This window comes from Anas platyrhynchos, chromosome 2 (assembly GCF_047663525.1).
Source record: "Anas platyrhynchos isolate ZD024472 breed Pekin duck chromosome 2, IASCAAS_PekinDuck_T2T, whole genome shotgun sequence".
Classification (NCBI taxonomy): Eukaryota; Metazoa; Chordata; class Aves; order Anseriformes; family Anatidae; genus Anas; species Anas platyrhynchos.
Window position 1 is genome coordinate 157,896,493 of NC_092588.1, and position 19,349 is coordinate 157,915,841.

At 42.1% G+C, this 19,349-nt stretch overlaps 1 long non-coding RNA gene across 1 annotated transcript in view; it reads right to left on the reverse strand.

Moving 5' to 3' along the window:
• Positions 1-840: 840 nt before the first annotated feature.
• LOC119716149 (uncharacterized) overlaps positions 841-19,349 on the reverse strand; it is a 30,421-nt gene continuing 11,912 nt past the window's right edge. Inside the window, exon 3 of the long non-coding RNA XR_005263915.2 lies at positions 841-3,104. This is a non-coding gene — a long non-coding RNA (uncharacterized lncRNA). The remainder of the gene's footprint in view (positions 3,105-19,349) is intronic.

Consider the following 19,349-nt stretch of genomic DNA (forward strand, 5'->3'; position numbering starts at 1 on the left):
CCATCATGATACATCATTGATTGCCTATGGAGGAAACCCACCCTCTATATTTTTAGGGTTACATGTCTTTAAACTAAGCAATCCCACCTCTCTCTCTGTCTTTCCACATGGTTCATGCCTTCAGATGTCTCAATATTTTTTGCTGCTGCTCCACCACTTCTGTCCCCCATTTGGGGCCATAATTAGTGTTGAGCAGGGCTGAAGGACCCTGGTAAAGGTCTTGTGGATGCTGTTTTTGCCAATGTCTCATCACAAAGTCCAATTCTGTGGCATATTTGACAATAAGGATGCACAGGGAGCCTGGGGTCTGCTTGCCTCTCTGGATCTCAACCAGCCATTCCTGCACTTGTACAGGTGAAAATCCCTGCAAAAATACAGAATTTGGTCTGTTCACAAAAAGAGAGGAAGGAGAGTTGCAGAGAGGGAAGAAGTCTGTCCTAAGCTGCAATTGCTTCAGAGAATTTCAGCTCAGGAAGGCAGATTTAGACCCATCTTTCCAAAAGAAACTATTTAATTTGAAGCTTGCAAGAAAGGAGGGAGATTGTGTCTTCTTCCTTTTCACTGCTTTCCTTTTCACCCAAATGTTTCCACCAGCCTAAAGGTAAAATCCTCCCTGTTAGTACGGCCTCACTCAAAATCAAAAGATAACATCTTGATCAGTTTTTTTGGTTTTCTTTTTACTCAAAAAACAAACAAACAAACAAACAAAAATAAAGAAAACCAACTAAGAGCAAATTTCAAAAACTCGCAGCAAAACTTGCTGCTGATAAAAAGTCCTTTTTGAGACAAATCTCAAAGTTTGCCCTTGCTTAATGAGAGTAATCATGGGAAGTGGAACAGTGGGTTGGTTCTGAAAAGTTTTGCAGCAATAGCAGGTAGCAGTACAAACCCAGTGCCTAGCGTGAAGTGTGAATGAGAAGCAGCATTCAGCATTACAGATGTAATTACCCAAAGAAAAAACTCTTGCCATCATTACAGTGACAAAAATAGCAATTGGAGGGAAAGGGGGGAAGGGGGAGGTATAAAAAAACAAAGAAAAAAAAAACACTCCGCTTATTATGTTAGGAGTTATAGATGTATAATCAAATGGTGTATCCAGCTATTCTTATAGCCCTTAAGCTTTGACTGTAAATTGCCAGTTGCACAAATAAATCACAAACAGTATATGCAGACATTTCAGAGTTTTTCTGTATTTATTTATTTTTTTTTTTACATGAGGATTGTGAAGGTTTAATTGCTGTTTAAGAAACTAATCAAGACCACAGAATCATAAGAACTCCTGGCCACAAATATGAGCTAAAACAGGCTAGGAACCATCTCAGCTGTAGGCATCGTGTCTCAGCCAGCAATTTCATGTAGTGTGTGATAGATGGGAGGAATCGCTTGCTGGGACTGGTTCTCTCTAACTAAAAGTGATGCAAGGAAAGAAGAATTTGCTGATGGCATGATTTGGAAAGAATGGGGAAATAACATACTAAAATACAGCATATTATTGCTGTCGTGGCAGAAAAAAAAATAAAATGAAAAAGAAAGAAAGCAAAGAAAAAACAAACAATCCATCTCCTCTTCTGGAGATCCAGCTTCTTTGTACCAACTAGACATAGCTGGTAAAAATATCCCCTTGTTTTTGACTTCAGTTCCTTATTTTTAAATAAATTGATATGCAATAGGGCTTATTCAATTATGGTTAATTCTGGTTGTTTTGAGTTCTTCCCGTCTCTCTCAGTGATTTGCAGTTCAGAACTGTACTGTAGCTTTACAGGACTAACAAGGGCTTTTTTTTTGGTTGGGTGGGATTTGTTCTGGTTGTTGTTATTATTGTTTTCCCTAGTGACTGATGTAGCTGTCCAAATTCTCTTAATTTGAGTAATGACCAATTGACTGCATAACTTACGGAGTATTTTTCCCCTGCTAAAAAGGAAAGAAACAATTGCAACAGACCATGATTTTTTCCCCTCCCGTTCATTTTTACCCCTTAAAGCTATTTTTATGCATGGGTCTCATAGCACAGAGCAAAGCAGGAGATCCATCGTACAGAGCCATCAGTGGCTCACCCAAGGTAGGATGGAGATTTCTGTGTTTGCCCCAGCCAGGACGTCCAAGACTGAAATACATCCAGATAACAACTCCCTCTGGCAGAAGAATGTACAGATATTGCTTCTGGCCTATTAAGAAACAAAGCGAATAGATTTACAATCTTTCTTTCAGAGCAAACAGGACTCCGAAACGCCAATTCTCGAGAGTCATAACTGATTGCAGGAGCTTTGCATCTTGTTTCATTACAATTCAGGAAGCCGTAATGCCTGGCACCTGCTGAGGATTTATCTGTAGCCAAGGGTGAACAGAGGTAAACAAAGTTTATCCTCTTCTAATTTGGGCAACTGGCAGTTTGCAGCTCCATGGGGTGGGCCAGGCATACCAAACAAATGAGTTTACCCTCTCGTTTATTTTCTCCTGCACAAGAGCGTGGCACCAAAAGAGAACAAAGGTATCTTTATCTCCCCTGAATACAAAATCTGGCTGATCACCTCATGTCAGTTGGAGCAGGAGGTTGAAACAAGCAGGACAAAAACTGATTCTGGCCTTGTTTTGTAGGGACAGCATGATTTTGTCTAACTTCAAGAATTTTATTGTAAGGGGATGAATCAGAGCAAGGCAACGACTTCAGTCTCTCAGGAGGAGACTGGAAGTTGTCAGGTTGACTCACGTCCATCACTGTTAGCTCAAATGGGAAATATGCCCAGGCCTGGTTTGCAGCTGACTTTAAACCATGGGTTAGTACCCAAGAATTCCCTCTAATCTTCTTTCCTTCAGGTTTTGTATTTCACCCGCTGATCAAATCCCCGCAGCGTGCCAGGAGGTTTGGAATTGATAACATTGCTCTCAATCACATCAGCTTTCGCATTTTCGGTTCTTCTTGTTATTAGAAACTCTGCTGGTTTAAAACATCTTTCAGGTACTGCATTTGTAAGAGGCAGAAGATTTCCTGCTCGAGGTCTTGTTATGCTCACTCAAAGTGTTTTGATGATTTGTTTCTTTTTCTGGTTTGAAAGCGGTTAGGAATAATCTGCAATCACAATGATGAAAGCCGTGCTAAGTGAATTCTGGAGGGAAGAAAAAAGAACACAGAAATGACTAGCCCTATACAAGCCATGAATGCAGTAACGAGATAGCAAGATTGATTCTGCGCCTTAATTATAAAGGAAACATTTGTAGTTCTTCTACAAAAAAGACTGTAATACTGCAATTTTTCTAGCAACAAGAATGTGCTGTCAGTATATTTGTCACAAGAAAACACAGAAAGACCTTTTGAAAGCTCACTGAAATTGAAAGAAAAGTTTTTCCTCTCACTTAAATGGAATTTGCATCAGGCACAAACACTTGTTAATTGATGAATTTATACAAATAAAAATTAAATACAAAATCGCTTCAAAGGAATAATGCTTAGCTGACTTTGCTAATGGTTGACACAGAGCATACACTGCCTGCCGGGCTCCCAGTAACCAGCTCCAGGGTTGTGCAGAGCATCCATTCACACATCAAGGGCTCAGAGAAGCAGCTTCTGAAAAGACAAGGGCTAGAAGGGACCTCAGAGCTCATCCAATCTATTTTTCCCCCTTCAGCTAGCATCAATTAGACCAGCAGTATTCCTAACAGAAGTTTTTCTAACATTGTCCTAAACTGCCAGAGTTTCCCCACCATCTCTCAGAGGTCTGAGCAAGGAATCAAGATTTTCCAACGCTCCCCCAAACAACAGAAATAGGGTCTGCTGATTTCCAGAACTTCCTCTGAGCTTTGAAATAATCCACAACAGTTTTAAAAAGACAGGTAATCCAGACAGACAGACATCCTGTTAGCCAAAAATTCATTGCGTATACAGCAAGCAGGACAATGTTATCCAGAATAACTAAAGCTATGAGCACCATGTGAAATGGGTGTCATTACTTGACAGAACTATATAAAATGATAACCATAAAACCAAAATCAGCACTGAAATGTGCTCATGGTATCATGGATTTGTCCTCCTTTTTGGTACTGAGGGTGACCTCCGTCACAGTATTCTGAGGCAGTAGGGAAAATTGCTCCTCTGAGGATAGGAACCCATCCAGAGAGGGAAAAGCTCACAAATTCCTAACTAGTATTTGGATGGATGAACCATGAAATGGAAAAAGGAACAATATTTGAATAGTGGTAGAGGTATTTGAATATGGGTAGGGGTTCAGGGATGGAAATAGTGAAAAAGATATCAAGAAAACACTATTCACAGCTACAGGACATCCCTTCATGCCTTCCCAGAAACAATCCCACTGATAAGGATAATAGAGGAACATTGGGTTGCAGCAGGACACAGCTTCTTTGATCAGTACTGGTAGGACTGAACATCTTGTCAGCAGGGTGTATTGGTGGCACACAGGGTCTCGGCAGTGGTGAGAGCTGGCAACAGAGCACTTGAGCTAGCAACATTTCCAGGGCTGTAGGTCTATGCGGACAATTGCATTTCCAACACCAGGGGCAGCACCAACTGCAGGATCTTTCTTGGGTGAACCGGGCTCAGTGCAGATACTCCATCATCTCTGGCATGAAATGCCTTTCTGATCCCCAAATGCAATTTTTTAAAAGCCTTCAGAAGACTATTGATCCTCCCATTCCAAACAATTAACAATATTTGCCTTTTTTTTTTTTTTTCCTGCAGCATTTTCCTTGCTCTGTGTTCTCCTCTCCAGCTCTGTGTATTTTTCTCCTCCTGTGCTGAGTTTTCCCCAGTTTGTGTGTTTTTCAAGGCTGGGCAACCACTACTCATTTAAAAACAATCAATCAAACAGAAAACAACATTATTAATCAGTGGCACTGGCTCCAGGAACAATGAAAATGTGTAGTAGTCTTAAAACACCAGTACACTTGGTATGGTATGACTTCACCCATGCCTTCAGCTTAACCAAAGGGTCTCAAATATATAGTGATAAACAATTTTCTTTTGTGTGATACAGCACATTTGGAAATCCTGGCCAACCATTGCTCTTTCTTTTATACTTTGCTTTGGTTTTGAACTACTGTAACCTGGTTAGTTTGGAAAGATGATTCCCCTAGAGAAAAAAAAAGCTTTGTGCTTTTCTCAAATACAAGAACAGAAGATAAGTACTGTAAAACTGACTAATCTTTCTGTGATTCTTACACTGCTTTATTCAGGATAATACTATCTCTAAAAATAGTCCTTAACTAAACTATTCTGGTGTTTGCTAATCTTTTTAATAAGCTCCCTGTCTTTCTTGGTCTTCAAAACTTTTTATCACCCATGTCAAGGTGAGCCAGCTCCTCAGCATGCCCCACTTTATGGAATAAGCTGAAGATCAATAAAATAATGAATTATTCCACTCAGTCAATATTTAGCCAGGCACCTTCAGAGAATGGCTTTGATATCAGTCTGTTCTTGATTTCTGACTTCAGTCAGCTGGCTAGGCCTCCCAAGGAATGGGATAGCAAGCACTGTGCTCTGGTTTTGCTCTATCGACAACCACTTAAGGTACTTTCATCCATCATAATTCCTTCCCAGTATGCCCAGACATGCTGATCCTGGCCTCAGCTGTTTAGATGACCACTAGTTATTCCGCACCGAAGGGTAGAGGAGACATGGTCTGCCTTCCATCAGAACACCTCCCCTACGTCTTACCATCCTTATGTTTTTCAAAGGTGAAAAATGAGTCACCGAATTCAGCATTAGTCAAAAAAGCACTGAGAGGCAAGAAATTTGAGAGCTATTTACATCTGCCAGCTAATTGGCTATTGCCTATGCAGCAGTTGATAGACACTATCAGGAAAATAGTGCCTCTGGAGAAAATGATCTCCTCCTCTTTAGTCACCTGGGTAATATGCTATTTCTGATAATGCTATGCATATATTACGAGAGAAGGAAAATATCCCATCTGTACTTTTGCCTACAGGCATGCTGGATTGATCATACTCTCGCCAATATATAATTTACTTGTATCAAGTCAGCTAAGCAAGGCCAGTGCTTGTTTAATGAGTTGCTTAGGTTGCTTAAAAAAAAAAAAAAAAAAAAAAAAAAAAAAAAAGACACCAATTAATGGGTGTTCTGGTCTGAATTTTTACTCAAGTCTGGACACGAAAGATGCTTTAAAGAGCATTAGTAAACATCTTATTTGTGAGTTAACTGTGGAAAAGTTCTGTGTTTCTGTTCAGATCTGCTTGCTCATTAGAGGCTCAGAACAGAGAACCAATGTTGAGGTGCCTTGAGGGCTTTCTGAAGTGCACAGGAAGGCCTACAACTGGAAATACAAGAACTGAGGCGGCCAAGTTCAAATATGCAGTAATTCCTTTTCAGATAATATGGAGGAGAGACCCCTAACACCCCCAAAACGCTGAGGCCTGATAAAGGGACTCCACCATTGCAAGCCCAAGGGCTGCAGGTTGAGGAGATGCCCCAGAGGCTGAAGTCCACCCCAGAGGCCTAACCACCCATGGACTCTTTCTTCCAATGACCAAAGCTAAAAGCAAACACAGGACCCAAAGTTTTGGGGGGATCCCACACCGTATCTTAACTGCCTACTTTTATTTTTGTCATTTTTGTGGGAAGTATTATCTCTTGGTCGTTGTCAGAGGCCCTATCTGGGGCTCACTAGGCCACAGGGCTGATGCTCTGACACTTTCTCCATTTCTTACACCCCAGGTAAATCTGTTAAATACATTATAAATCTGGCATCGTGGGACTCTCACTGCGTCAGATGAAGACTGAACAGAAAAAAACTTTCTTCTTCATTATTGCAGCAGATTCTGTGGCCCTAGCAAGTGTGTCTATAACCTCCTTGTGCAGGGGAGCAGCAGGGATGGCACCTGGCCGCCTCTCTGCTACCTTATCAGCGGTGACACAGGAAGCCCCAAGCACAGCCTGCAGATAGTGATTCGGGAAGTGGGAAGGATGTGGTCAGCAGCGGCAGCTATCAGAGGGACTCATCTTAAAACATTCATACCTCTGCATGCAAAAGCTTTCCCTCCCACCGCCCTGTCCCAGGTAGTCTGAGCTTATACGGTGAGAGTGAGGGCAGAGCCAAAGTTTACCACATTTTCTAGGTTATCTCTCATTTGGCTTCCTGTTTTGAGCAGCTGTAGCAAAACACCTTGTGCTGAGAACATAACAGCTTGCAGAGTGATTGCTGAAGCAGATTTTAAATGAAGCTCCTTTCATGCTGTTACCGTGCAAAACCCTTCAACAAAAGCCAGCATGCCAACTCCATTACTTAATAGGAACAGGAGCCTTTTACGCACCTCTTCAGCTGACCACCAGAAGAGCACTGAATGAGACACACACTTGTTTCTTAACACGATGCTCCCTTGCAGCGAACTGCTTAAAAGTTTAAATGTTTTTAAATGTTTAAATGTTTAAAAATGTTTAAAAGTCCTCATGCATGGTCTGCGTGCTGCTGTAGTCTTTCTTGCAATGTAATATCCATTCATCCTCTCTGTTCACCTGGTCATCTTGATCAATCTACTTCTATGGCATGGTATCAGGAATTGGGGCACAGAGCTCAAAGGCAGCTGATGATGTTCTGCCCTTAATGCAGTTTAACAATATTCAGTGCTGTCAGAGGAACATCTGGTCTCAACGTGTTTTCATTTGGAAAAGGGCTATTTTGGTGGACCGATACATCAGTGGGTGATCCAAATTCATAGAAGTTAATAACAACAAAGTCACAAAATACTTTTTTAGCCAAAAGAAATCAAACTGTTAAATCTAGTGCACTCTTATTATGTCAGTCTTCTGTTCCATTATTTTTAACCTATACACGTTTTGGACTTGTTTTGTTGAACCATACATAAAATCCACTTCTTTTTTTTTTTTTTTTTTTCCCATATAACATTTACTTGTTTAATATTATGATGCAATTCAAATTTTCTCTTTAACTATAAAGTTATTAGATCCCACTGTTCCATCCAGTATATAAACCTCAAATACAAGGGAAATTAGCTACAGTCACAGCTGGAAGCTTGATTTGGTACTGGCCAAGATGCACATTAAATAATGCAATTATTATACAGCAATGCTAAAAAATGCACCTGCACACCAGTGCATTTCCACAGACTGAAGAACCCCACCTTTACAAGATAAAGCACTACCTTTCAGGAGCTCTAATTGAAGAACACCACTCAGGTTGTTAAGTGCAATGGTACTTTTACACAGAAATAGCAGCACTGACCACACGTGGCAGAAAATCCACTAAGATCTATTAATTGGTTCGTAAATCTGAGCTGCTGGGAGACATGCTGTTACCTGCTGAGCCAGGTAATTGTATCTGTCTCCTTCTTCTCCAGTGGGTCACAAAAACTCAGGCTTAAAGGTTGGTTTGCATTTAGCACTTGACAGAGCTGTCCTGGTGCTAATGGAGCTACTCTGCCTTTTCCCATGACGTGGGACAGAGCATGGTACTTGGGCGTGGGATGAAGAAAGCACTGCTCTGCTACGTCAGATAAACCCTGCACTTGTTGGCATTTCTCTCTGTACCCATGTCAGACAATGAACTGGAAACTGCTCCAGACATGCCTTCATACCCAGTATTTACCCTCTCTCTTCCACCCTTCTCCTTCTCTCTGTAGTTAATGTCTCAGCCTGTTGCCTCAGGACCCCTCTTGTGGGATGCACCTCCAGCACTGTGAGATGCAACCTGTGGTTGATTCTTGTGAGGTATTGTGGAAACTACCAAGAAGTAAGTTAGTAGCACCTCCTGGATAACATAATAGTGCTTTGAGAAAATTAATTGGTTCCCTTTTGCCTTTTCTTACATCTTTATTGCTTTACTGATTTTCCATGAGAAAGAGGGAATTAAGATATCTTAGCCATGGATCTGAATAACTGAACTTCAGACAGCAACAAAGTGAGCTGTTACTTTTGTGTGTGTGTGCGTGTGTGTCTGTGTGTGTGTGCGCGCGCGTGTGTGTCATTGCTCTTTCTTCCACCAATGTAAATCTGGATTGTTGTTCCGCTGAAAACTGAGTGTGGTCTTCATCTCCAGATCATTCTTGATATCCTAAATTTAGGAGAAAAATAAGAACTGCTGCAGCAAAATTACATATAATCTGCCTTCCAAATGTACCCTATCATTAGACAGATATACAGTGGATGAATTGTTACCAAGCCCATAATCACAGGTTGCTCAAGAGATCTGAAGCCTACACAAGTTCTGTATTACTGTACAGGGCCCCTACATGCAGCACAAAATTAGAGCTGCTCTAATTCTAGAGTGAAATAATACAGCAACACTACATTCTAATTCTAATTCTAATTCTAATTCTAGAGTGAGATAATACAGCAACACTACAAATATCTACAGATATCAGTGTACCTCATTAGGCAATGAGAGTCTCATTGTTTCTCTCCAATATGGAGCAACTGAAAAAGTGACCCAGGTAATAGAAAATTTGCAGAGCTCATCTTTAAAATGGTGTGCGCTGGATTCCTCTGTTTTCAAGGTTTCTAGATGCTTGTAAAAATACCTCCGAAAACATGGATTGACAATATTTTGAATAAATAATATGTTTCTTTTTCACGGAAGACAAAGTTGTATTCACATTCTTTAACTTGAGTCTAAGGTCATAACTACAGTGCTGAATTAAACATAGGGTGGACATATGCTCAGGTACTGGCCAGTAATTAACCACACTGTTAAGCTTGTAGCACAGCCCACGGGAAGGTTTGGGCCTGGGCCAAGCAGAGTTCTCACAGATTCCCAAGTGCCATCCAGGGAACTGAGTTAACCCATGGCTTTTCCAGCTGCATCCCATTTCAGGTAAGAAGCAAGCTGAGTCACAGGGACGCACACCATGTGTGCCCATTGCCTGAGGGTCAGAGGGGGAGTTCTGTCTTGCCACTTATCACCCTGGATATGGCCTATGAGATGGTCTTCTGAGCATAATACATAAGAATGTGTTGTACCAGGATGCAAAAGGGCACATTTCAAAAGTGCCTCAGTAGAAGTCTGTTCACACTGAATTAAACACAGAAACACCTGAGTTTAAAGGAGTGGACAACACTTGCATCAACCATCCTAGGAAAGCATGAACCATCTGTATTGCTTAAATCACTAAATAACTTAAATCACCAACTCTTTCAACCTCAGGTTAAGTAACGTCTCAGGTGTTCACAAAGGTCACTCCTCATCTGGTGTGAAGGAACAGTGTGAGGAGCCAAGAGACTCAGAGAGGCACAGCAGTGAGCTCTCTGTCTTTACCAGAGCACCCTCTGCTCTGGAACTCTGCCTTGTGCCCACGCAGAGAAGGTTTCCATCTCTTTTAAAGCCGAAACCAATGCTTGGCTTCCAGTCTTTCAGGGATGTTGGGCAACAACTCAAAACCAGTCTTGGCATCCTCCCTATGCCATCTGGACAAAAAGATCACATCTATAATAGTAAACTAAGCAGGGCCAGGTCACATTGTCTTGTCCTGCTGCCAGTTGGCAGGACCTGGCCACATCCACACTGCTAAACTCTTTTATCCTCCCAAACAAAGTGGCCGCATCCAAATAGCTTATTGGAATGGTCTCTGGCTTGCAGTGATGCCCAAGCCAAAATTGTCTAGGTGAATACTAATTGTCACAGGTCAAAAGCATGCCAAGGACCAGTGTTAAGAATTTAAGAATATAACTGACCACAGCTGTACAACATGCCCCAGCGCAGTTTAATTTATTGGTGTCAACACAGCCAAAAGAAATCCTGGACTCAACTCCTACACAGGAATGAGTTGTTCATGGTGATGTTTCATTCTAGTGAAAGGTAGCGAGGCAAAGAGCAGCTAACATCTATTTCTCACTGGCTTAGAGCTGCTTCAGAATAAAACATGCTTCCTTGTGCCCCAGCTTTTCTCCTGACCCCAGGGCCAGCATGATGCAAGGGTTTGCCAGCCGTACATTTTCATACCACTCAAACTCAGACCGTGTAAGGATGTCAAAGACTATGCACGTCTCTCCCTCCAGCCTGTGGCTTCCCATTTTCACATAATTTGCATAGATTTATTCACAGTTTTGGAGAACACTATTGACAAAAATCTGTCAGCCATTTCTTGGGAGGCTAGAAAGGGAGATGGGAAACAACGGCTTGGCACTGTAGTGTTACCTAAGATGGCTGTCAGCTCACAGGTTAAGATACACTTAATATTGATGTCACTGCATGCTCTGGGTGTGTAAGTTCCCCTTATCTTGAAGGAGATCCACTCAAAATGAAGCCTGGACACCAAATCAGGCAATCAAACGCCAGTGCTGACACACAGCTGAGCTGAAAGAAGCTGAAGGCGGCCGCCTCGGAGCCGACGCTGCCACAGCGCCCCACCACGAGTTCAAAGGGACCTGGGTCGGCCCGGGCCAGCACCGCGACCAAGTCGCAGCCGGCGACTGTGGCGACAGAGACTGACAGGGAGTAGGAGTTGCCACAGCAATGGCGGCTACGCCCCTGCACTCTGCCTAGAAACAGCCCCCGGGAGGGCGGCGCCGCGCGGTGCCCGCCATGAGCAGGGAGGGGGCAGCAGCGCGCTGTGGTGCTGGGTGTGGGAGCTCGTGTGGTGGCTCACAGGGTTCTGTCCCTCCTCCATTTTGAGCCCAGCCTATCTACTGGCAGTCTCAGTGAGGGGGGAGGTGGACTGGTGGAGTAGCTCCCGGGTGTGCCACAGGGAAAGAAAGGCACTGGGGAGGTCACAGGATCGTCTAGGATGGAAGAGACCTCCATTTTGGAGGTCTCCAACCTCAGAACTAACAACAAATCCACCACTAAACTATATCACTAAGCTACCCCAGGCTGAGATAAACAACTGGTGGTGGACCCCCTGCCCTGCCCCTGTCAGAGGTTACCAAGGAGAAGGCAGTCGACTCCACGCATTCAGACTGCCTCTGCCATGGAAAGAAAGAATGGCGGTTGTGGTAGGGGACTCCCTTCTCAGAGGAACGAAGGGCCCCATTTGCAGAGCAGACCTGAGCCCTAAGGAAGTGTGCTGCCTACCTGAGGCCCGGGTCAGGGACATAACTAGAACACTCCCAGAGCTGGTTCACCCCACTGATTACTACCCGTTACTCATAGTTCAGGCAGGCAGTGATGAAATAGCTCAGAGAAGCCTGCGAACTATGATGAGAGATTTCAGGGGTTTAGGGTGAATAGTTCAAGTGCTGGGTCCTGCACTTTGGCCATAATAACCCCATGCAATGCTATAGGCTTGGGGCAAAGTGGCTAGAAGACTGTGAAGAGGAAAGGGACCTGGGAGTGCCAATCGATGTTTGGCTGAGCATGAGCCAGCAGTGTGCCCAGGTGGCCAAGAAGGCCAACATCATCCTGGACTGTATTAGAAATCGTGCAGCCGGCAGGAGCAGGGAGGTGATTGTCCCCCTGTACTCTGCTCTGGTGAGGCTGCACCTCAACTACTGTGTTCAGTTTTGGGCCCCTCACTACAAGAAGGACATTGAGGCCCCGGAGTGTGTCCAGAGAAGGGCTGTGAAGCTAGGGAAGGGCCTGGGACACAAGTCCTGTGAGGAGCAGCTGAGGGAACTGGGGTTGTTTAGTCTGGAGAAGAGGAAGCTAAGGGGAGACCTCATTGCTCTCTGCAGTTGCCTGAAGGGAGGTTGTGATGAAGAGATGGTCGACCTCTTCTCTCAGATAACTAATTATAGGACTCAAGGAAATGGCCACAAGTTCTGCTTGAGGAGATTTAGATTAGATATCAGGAAAAACTTTTTCTCTCAAAGAGTGGTCAGACACTGGAATGGCCTGCCTGGGGAGGTGGTGGAATCACCGTCCCTCACAGTGTTCAAGAATTGCCTCGGCGAGGTGCTACGAGATATGATTTAGTAGCTTAATGGGTAGTATTGGTGATAGGAGGACGGTTGGACTGATGATCTTGTAGATCCTTTCAGACCTTGTGTTTCTATGATTCTATGAACTGTTCCTAGGCTCCATGACTTATGAAATTGGAGATGTGAGTCTGTTAACCTCTAGTGCCATTTTGGACACAGTAGGGTGTCCAAAGCATTCATAGGGAACTGTCAAATATAGCGCAGGACCTTTGGACACCTTTGTGTCCTGCCTGGCAGCTGAAGGCTGGACTAGGTGCATGAAATCAACTCCAGCTGCCCTAGTGCTAAGTGTGGGCATCTCAGGTGATCACTGCTTCGCTGTTAAGTTCAGTAGAGGCTGGGTACCCAATACACACAGAAGCACATAGATTTCTGTGGTGGTTTTACCCTGCTGGGCAGCTAAACCCCACCACAACCAGTCTCTCACTCCTCCTCCTCCTCCTCCTCCTCAAAAAAAAAAAAAAAAAATAGTCTCACAGGTTTAGATAATCTAATTAACAGGAAAAGAAAGAGGGAAAAAAAAAATCAAAGGCCTCATGGAAGCATAGAGGAAGGGAGATAGAGGAAGGGAGAAAGAAATTACTCTCTGCTTCCTGGGAAGGGAAGGGAAGGGAAGGGAAGGGAAGGGAAGGGAAGGGAAGGGAAGGGAAGGGAAGGGAAGGGAAGGGAAGGGAAGGGAAGGGAAGGGAAGGGAAGGGAAGGGAAGGCGCAGCCCCAATACTATTTGCCTGATGGCTATTTTAGGAGGCTCTGTTGCTGGGACTTGTGGCAGGTGTCAGCTGCATTTTCACTTACTTCAAGACCATTGTCCACAGCCTGGACAGCTTAAAATAGCCCTAATATCAATGAACACAGCATCTTATGGGTACAAGGGAATGCAGAATTTGGCACCAAACATCTAATTTGGCCTTCTCTAATCCATGTAGAGATCCTAATGCCCTCACAAATCAAAGACAGACAGCATGTAAAACACTACTGCTTTGCCAATCTATTCCTACCGCACTTTGGATATGTGCCCATGGTGCAGTGCAAAAAAAAATCATAGCCAATTATACTTTTTGCTGTACTGTTTCTCTTGAAACAGAGATATACCCACCTGGCTCATCTAATCTGCCTTTGGCTGTTTGTGTTTATGATTATGGAAAACATAACCTTAAAATGAAATGATCGGTTGCATATTATTGCTTATGCCATCAGATGTATTACATTGATTCAAAGACACCATAAAGGTCTGATTGCTTCTCTTCTCTGTTAAACAGTGCCAGTGGAAGGCAGTTAGGGCAAGGCAGTAGGCAGGTCCTGATCAGAAGAGGTGTAAAACCACAGTTTCCCCTGTCTTCTTTAGCTAAAAACAGAAACTCCAGCCTTCTTGCCTAAGTACCGTAAAACATCATGATGTCAGAACAACAGGAAAGAAGAAGAAAAAAAAAAAAAGAAAAAAAAAAAAAGCACAGAACAGCAAAATTTCGGTCTTGTTCAGCAAGGTACAATCAACAGGGCAACGTGCCTTGGATAAAAAGCACAATGTGACCCAGATGTTTTGCACCAGTTTGAGCAGGAAACTGGTGTCACACCATAACATGCGTACTTAAAGATGGGCTTTAACACTCTGATATGTATCACCTTGTAGTTGTGGGAGGGGATGTGTGGAAAGGACTTTCTGCTCAACTGTGATGACCTGAAACAGATCATTTTTTTTTCCATAAGAAACAGGGGTTTATTACACTGTGACAGCATTAGCTGCATTTTGCCAGTTTTGCATTTCAGCTCTGGAGGGAGCTTTAATTTTTCAAGGACAGTGAGTTCATGTTCACACCACCCAGCTTTACTGTGCTTTCAACTTGTTCGTCTGGCTTCTGGGATAGTTTCTTCACAAAGATTCATCTTTCACCTGGATGCAAGATTAAGAAAGGCACGCACTAGGTGTCTGAATCCTTGTTAGGTAGCGTGGATTTTTGGCTCAATATACAATGAAGGCCAGAACTCAGATACTGTCACATTTCTGTGTTAACAGACGGATTTTAAGAATTGCTTTTGGAGACTAAAACCCAGAAGACCATGAATCACCTTCACCTTGTTTGGCAATGTACAACATTCAAGGTATAAAAATCTCTTATTCATGATTATAGCCCAGAAAGCCCTCTGAAATCTGGAGCATCCATAAAGAGGCTCACACCTCCTGTTTCTGACATCTGGATGTGTAATGATGTCCTTGTTACACCAATGTCAATTACACATAATTTAGGCTCAGCTGGCCAGCCGTGTGTGCTGTGGAGAGAACCCGTATGACCATAAAACTCTCTGAGAAATGAGAAACCCGCTGCATCTTCATACCGTGCTCCTCTCCATCATATGACCCAATATGCATCCACACTTATTTGTTGTACGTATTAGAGGACAATGACTTGTACCACACAAGAGGCTTGCTATTCCACAGGGCCAACCTTTCCTTTTTCCTTCAAAAATGGCTTTGGCCAGTTTTCCCAGAAGGGGCTGAAGGAGAACTGAGGCCGGCAAAATGGAAAAGCAATCACACTTTGTGGTTCCTTTTTCCTTTAAGGACCCCAAAAGAAGTGATGAGAACTATGGACCCACACTTCAGCGAATTCAGAAGTCTTTAGGGAAAAAAAAAAAAAAAAAAAAAAAAAAAAAAAAAAGAGATTTTGTAAATCAGATTATTCTATGTTATTCTATGATCACCCATTAGGGGGCATCTTTCCCCTTTATGTAAAGCGTCTGGAGGCCGGATCTCAGCCTAGTTAGACCATCAACCCCATCCTGTTCATCTGCTCTGAGCCAAGCCTGCTTCTGACAAGTGCTCAGGAAATTATGAAGTTTGTTCTCTGCCTCACTTAACCTCTGAGTATTTACAAATGTCATGGGCAGTGTTTGTTTGTGGAAGCCAGCCGGTTGTGGTGTTTTGTGTTTTTTTTCTTTTTTTCTTTTTTTTTTTTCCTCCCTCCTGTTCTTTTCATGGCCCATTATCAAAACCACAGCAGAGATCAAATTTAGCATGATCTCATCAAAACCCAGCAAGAGCTCAGGAAGCTCTTGCTGACTAAAGAAGGGTTTGCATTCATCCTTGTCCCCAAAGTCTGACTGCAGGACTCGAGGTGAGAAGGCAGGTTGCTGCCGTGGTGATTTGTTTTGTTTGTTTTATTTTTTATTATTATTTTTTTTTCATCCAGAAATGCTGATAGCTCAAAATGGAAATTTCTCAGTGCACCTTCTCAGCCGCAGTCAATCTCTTCTCAAGTGGAGGCTGCAACCTCTGATTAAAACCAGAGTGGATAAATATTACTGCTATGGGAGGAGCTGGATCAGTCCTCCGGCAGACTGCTCCCCTCAGCACCCTCTCAATCTCTACTGTTGGATTAAACATTTGTCTTATCAATAAGGTAGATTTTCTGCTGACAGGGGCTAAGGAAAGCTCTAGGCAGGACTGTCTGCAAGGATGTGTGACAAGAATGAGTAAAGTGATCCAACTGCTTTTGAATAAGGAATGCTCAGACATACTTGACCGCTTTATCCTGGAAAAGATGTGACAGAAAGATGTGACAGAAGATAGGAATGGCCCACAGAAAGTCAATAGGATATTCTTGCTTGCTTATTTTTTTCAGTACAAGAACTAGAATTATTAGGAATAGCATAAAAGCTATGGTGGCAAGTTCAAAACAAAACAAGGATGGGCCTTAACAGGTGAACCACGGTGAATCTAGGTACAGAACGTGAAGATATTCATGCCTCCTACTCTGCACCCTGGACCGTTGTCTGTGATTGACATCTCTCAAACAGAACTTGGATGAGGGAACACACCAGTCTGTTCTGTTGCAAAACCACAATAACTCATCTTAAAGCATGAAAGCCACGATAAAGGAGAGTTTCCACTTTCCAAGAGGCTTTTGATTCCAAGAGGTTAACACTGAGAGGGCAGCCCATGCATGATTAGCACAGTTATGATGTACAGAAATGCAGGACACAGCTGAGTTCATCCCAGTACAGGTGTTTAAAGAGTTGAGATGAACTATTCTGTAAAGCTGAACGCTACTATAGCCAAAAGGAACCAGACAGTCCAAGCAAGGAAAGGAGTCTGAAATCCCTGGAGACATGCAAGTCTCCAAGTGTGAGCCTCACTGCCTCTCTTAAACACCTTTCACTCAGTAGACTCAGTTGCTTTCTGAAGATGCCACTGTCACTGCATTGCCTTACGAAGGAGCCTGGAAAACTCTCCAAGACTAGAAATTTAGTTTTAAAATCCCACAGAGAATAGACATTTATTTTCAAATTGAAAAAAATATTTATTGTAGTGGACACAAGACCAGATTTAACACGTTCTCGGAAGAATCTAGTTGCTTAATTGTGGGTGTTTTGTGTTCTGATAAAAATGTAAATATTTTCCCCCCATCTACTCGCTGATCCAAAGGCAAAAGTGCAGTTAGTACTTTATATGAGTTCCCTAACCATTTGTCAGTACAAAACGCAGACTGTTTCATTATCCAAAGAGAAGCTAGAAACAGTTTTCGTGCTAAGACTGTGTGATAAGAGAAGCTAAATAATATTGGATGATTTATTGCATATTTCTATGAAGTGTGTGTCCTGATTGATGTAGTTATGCAACTATTCCTGCTTCCAAAAATCTAAATGTCTCCATAGCTTGCACTTTGAACATTTTTTTTGTTTTGTTATTGAAATACAGACTGTAGTCCAGAAGGTTGAGCATGGATAAGATTTATTTTTATTATGCATTTTCACCATAACATAGAGCACAAGGACAGTCTTATGGGAGGGACTGTGGCATTATCACTTCTTATATCTATAAAATTGGTCATACACTAGGAAGAAGAGGAAAGAGAAGTGTTTGCTTTGCTACTGTATGCAACAACACTCCAATAATAATGTCCATGGCAATGCCTGGAACTTTTGGCTGACAAGAAGCTGTTTGCTCTTTTAATAGACCCAGTGCAAGACATGGCTTAAGAGAAAAGGCTGAAATAATTTTGTTTTACTTAGGTGAAGAAAAAGAGGCTAGAGGAGATAAAAATAAAATAAAATAAAATAAAATAAAATAAAATAAAATAAAATAAAATAAAATAAAATAAAATAAAATAAAATAAAATAAAATAAAATAAAATAAAATAAAATAAAATGAAACAAAAACCAACCAACCAACCAATCAAACAAACAAACAAACAAAAACAGCTTTTGAGTGTTGAGGGATGGTCTTCAGATTGGAAGAGAACAAACTATTCTCCGTGTACATGGTGATCAGGTCAGGAAATCCTGGACATAAATTTAAAAAAAAAAAAAAAAGTTTTAATTTGATGATTAAGACAAATTTTGTAATGGAAAGGGTAGTGATACAATTAAACTGATTGATTGGAGCAGTAGTCACCCACAGTGGCTATCTTTAAGTACAGGGTAGATGTCAGTCAAGGGTGGCTTATAGAGTTGTTTCTGCCTAAGGACTTAGAAATGAACTACATAGCCTTTCAAAATCTTCTATGACTTCCCACAGCACTCTTTTTTACTCTTTTTCTCCTAATTGGAGTTCATTATCTACTGTATTAGTTTGACTGTTTGAACTGTATTGGTCTACTGAATCATTTTAAATTGTGGCTCTAACAAAATTATTACCTTGTTCCAGCTTGTATTAGTTCATTGAAATAACAGTAGATTAGCTCTGCATATGCTTGCTTGAGCGTCTTTTTATTTTTCCAACGCGTTCTGAAAAAATGTGTAGGTAGCACTAGCTAATTGTGATGAAGTCAAAGACTGCTGAGATGCGGAGTGTTCAAAATGAGCTATGAGCTGAGCCACTTAGATCTCTTTCTCAATTAATGTTCAGCTCCTGCACACTATTAATAGCATTGCCAAACTTAGCAAAGTGCTTCATATTTGCCAGACAACTTTTTCTAAGCCATAGATAGGCAGACATGGATCATCAAGGCAAGAAAAGGCAGAGGTCAGTCAAGCAAATAAATGTTGCCCGCAGCAAGGAAATTGGCAAAGGTGAAAGAATCATCTTTAACTACATGAAGTTTAACTTCCTCCATTCTTCTACCTCTAATTCCCTTTTCTTTATTAGCTCCATCTAGAAAGGAGTCTTCTGTCATAAGGGGAATTCATCCTTGGAGCTGGATTAACCTTTTGACCTTGACTTCCCTCTTCCTCTCTAGGGCAGAGCAGAAGGAATAAGAGCATTTTCTTTGGACTTTTTTCTGCTGCTCATTAAAAATCTCACATTAAATTCTCTAACATTCCCTTTCAGCATATGTAAAATTATCTGTCCCAAACTGAGATCTAGTTATAAGCCAGACCAGGAAAAGTAAATCCTGAATCAGGATGCTTCCTAGTCCTTCCAGAATTCATAATAGCATTAAATATGATTATGCTGAATATTCTTGTTATCCACCTAAATACCCACTGTGGGACTTGCTGTGGTCTAAACTTGCTGTGATTTTTTGATTCTGCCCTTGTCCAGAGCAGAATCAAAAAATCACAGAAGAGAAGA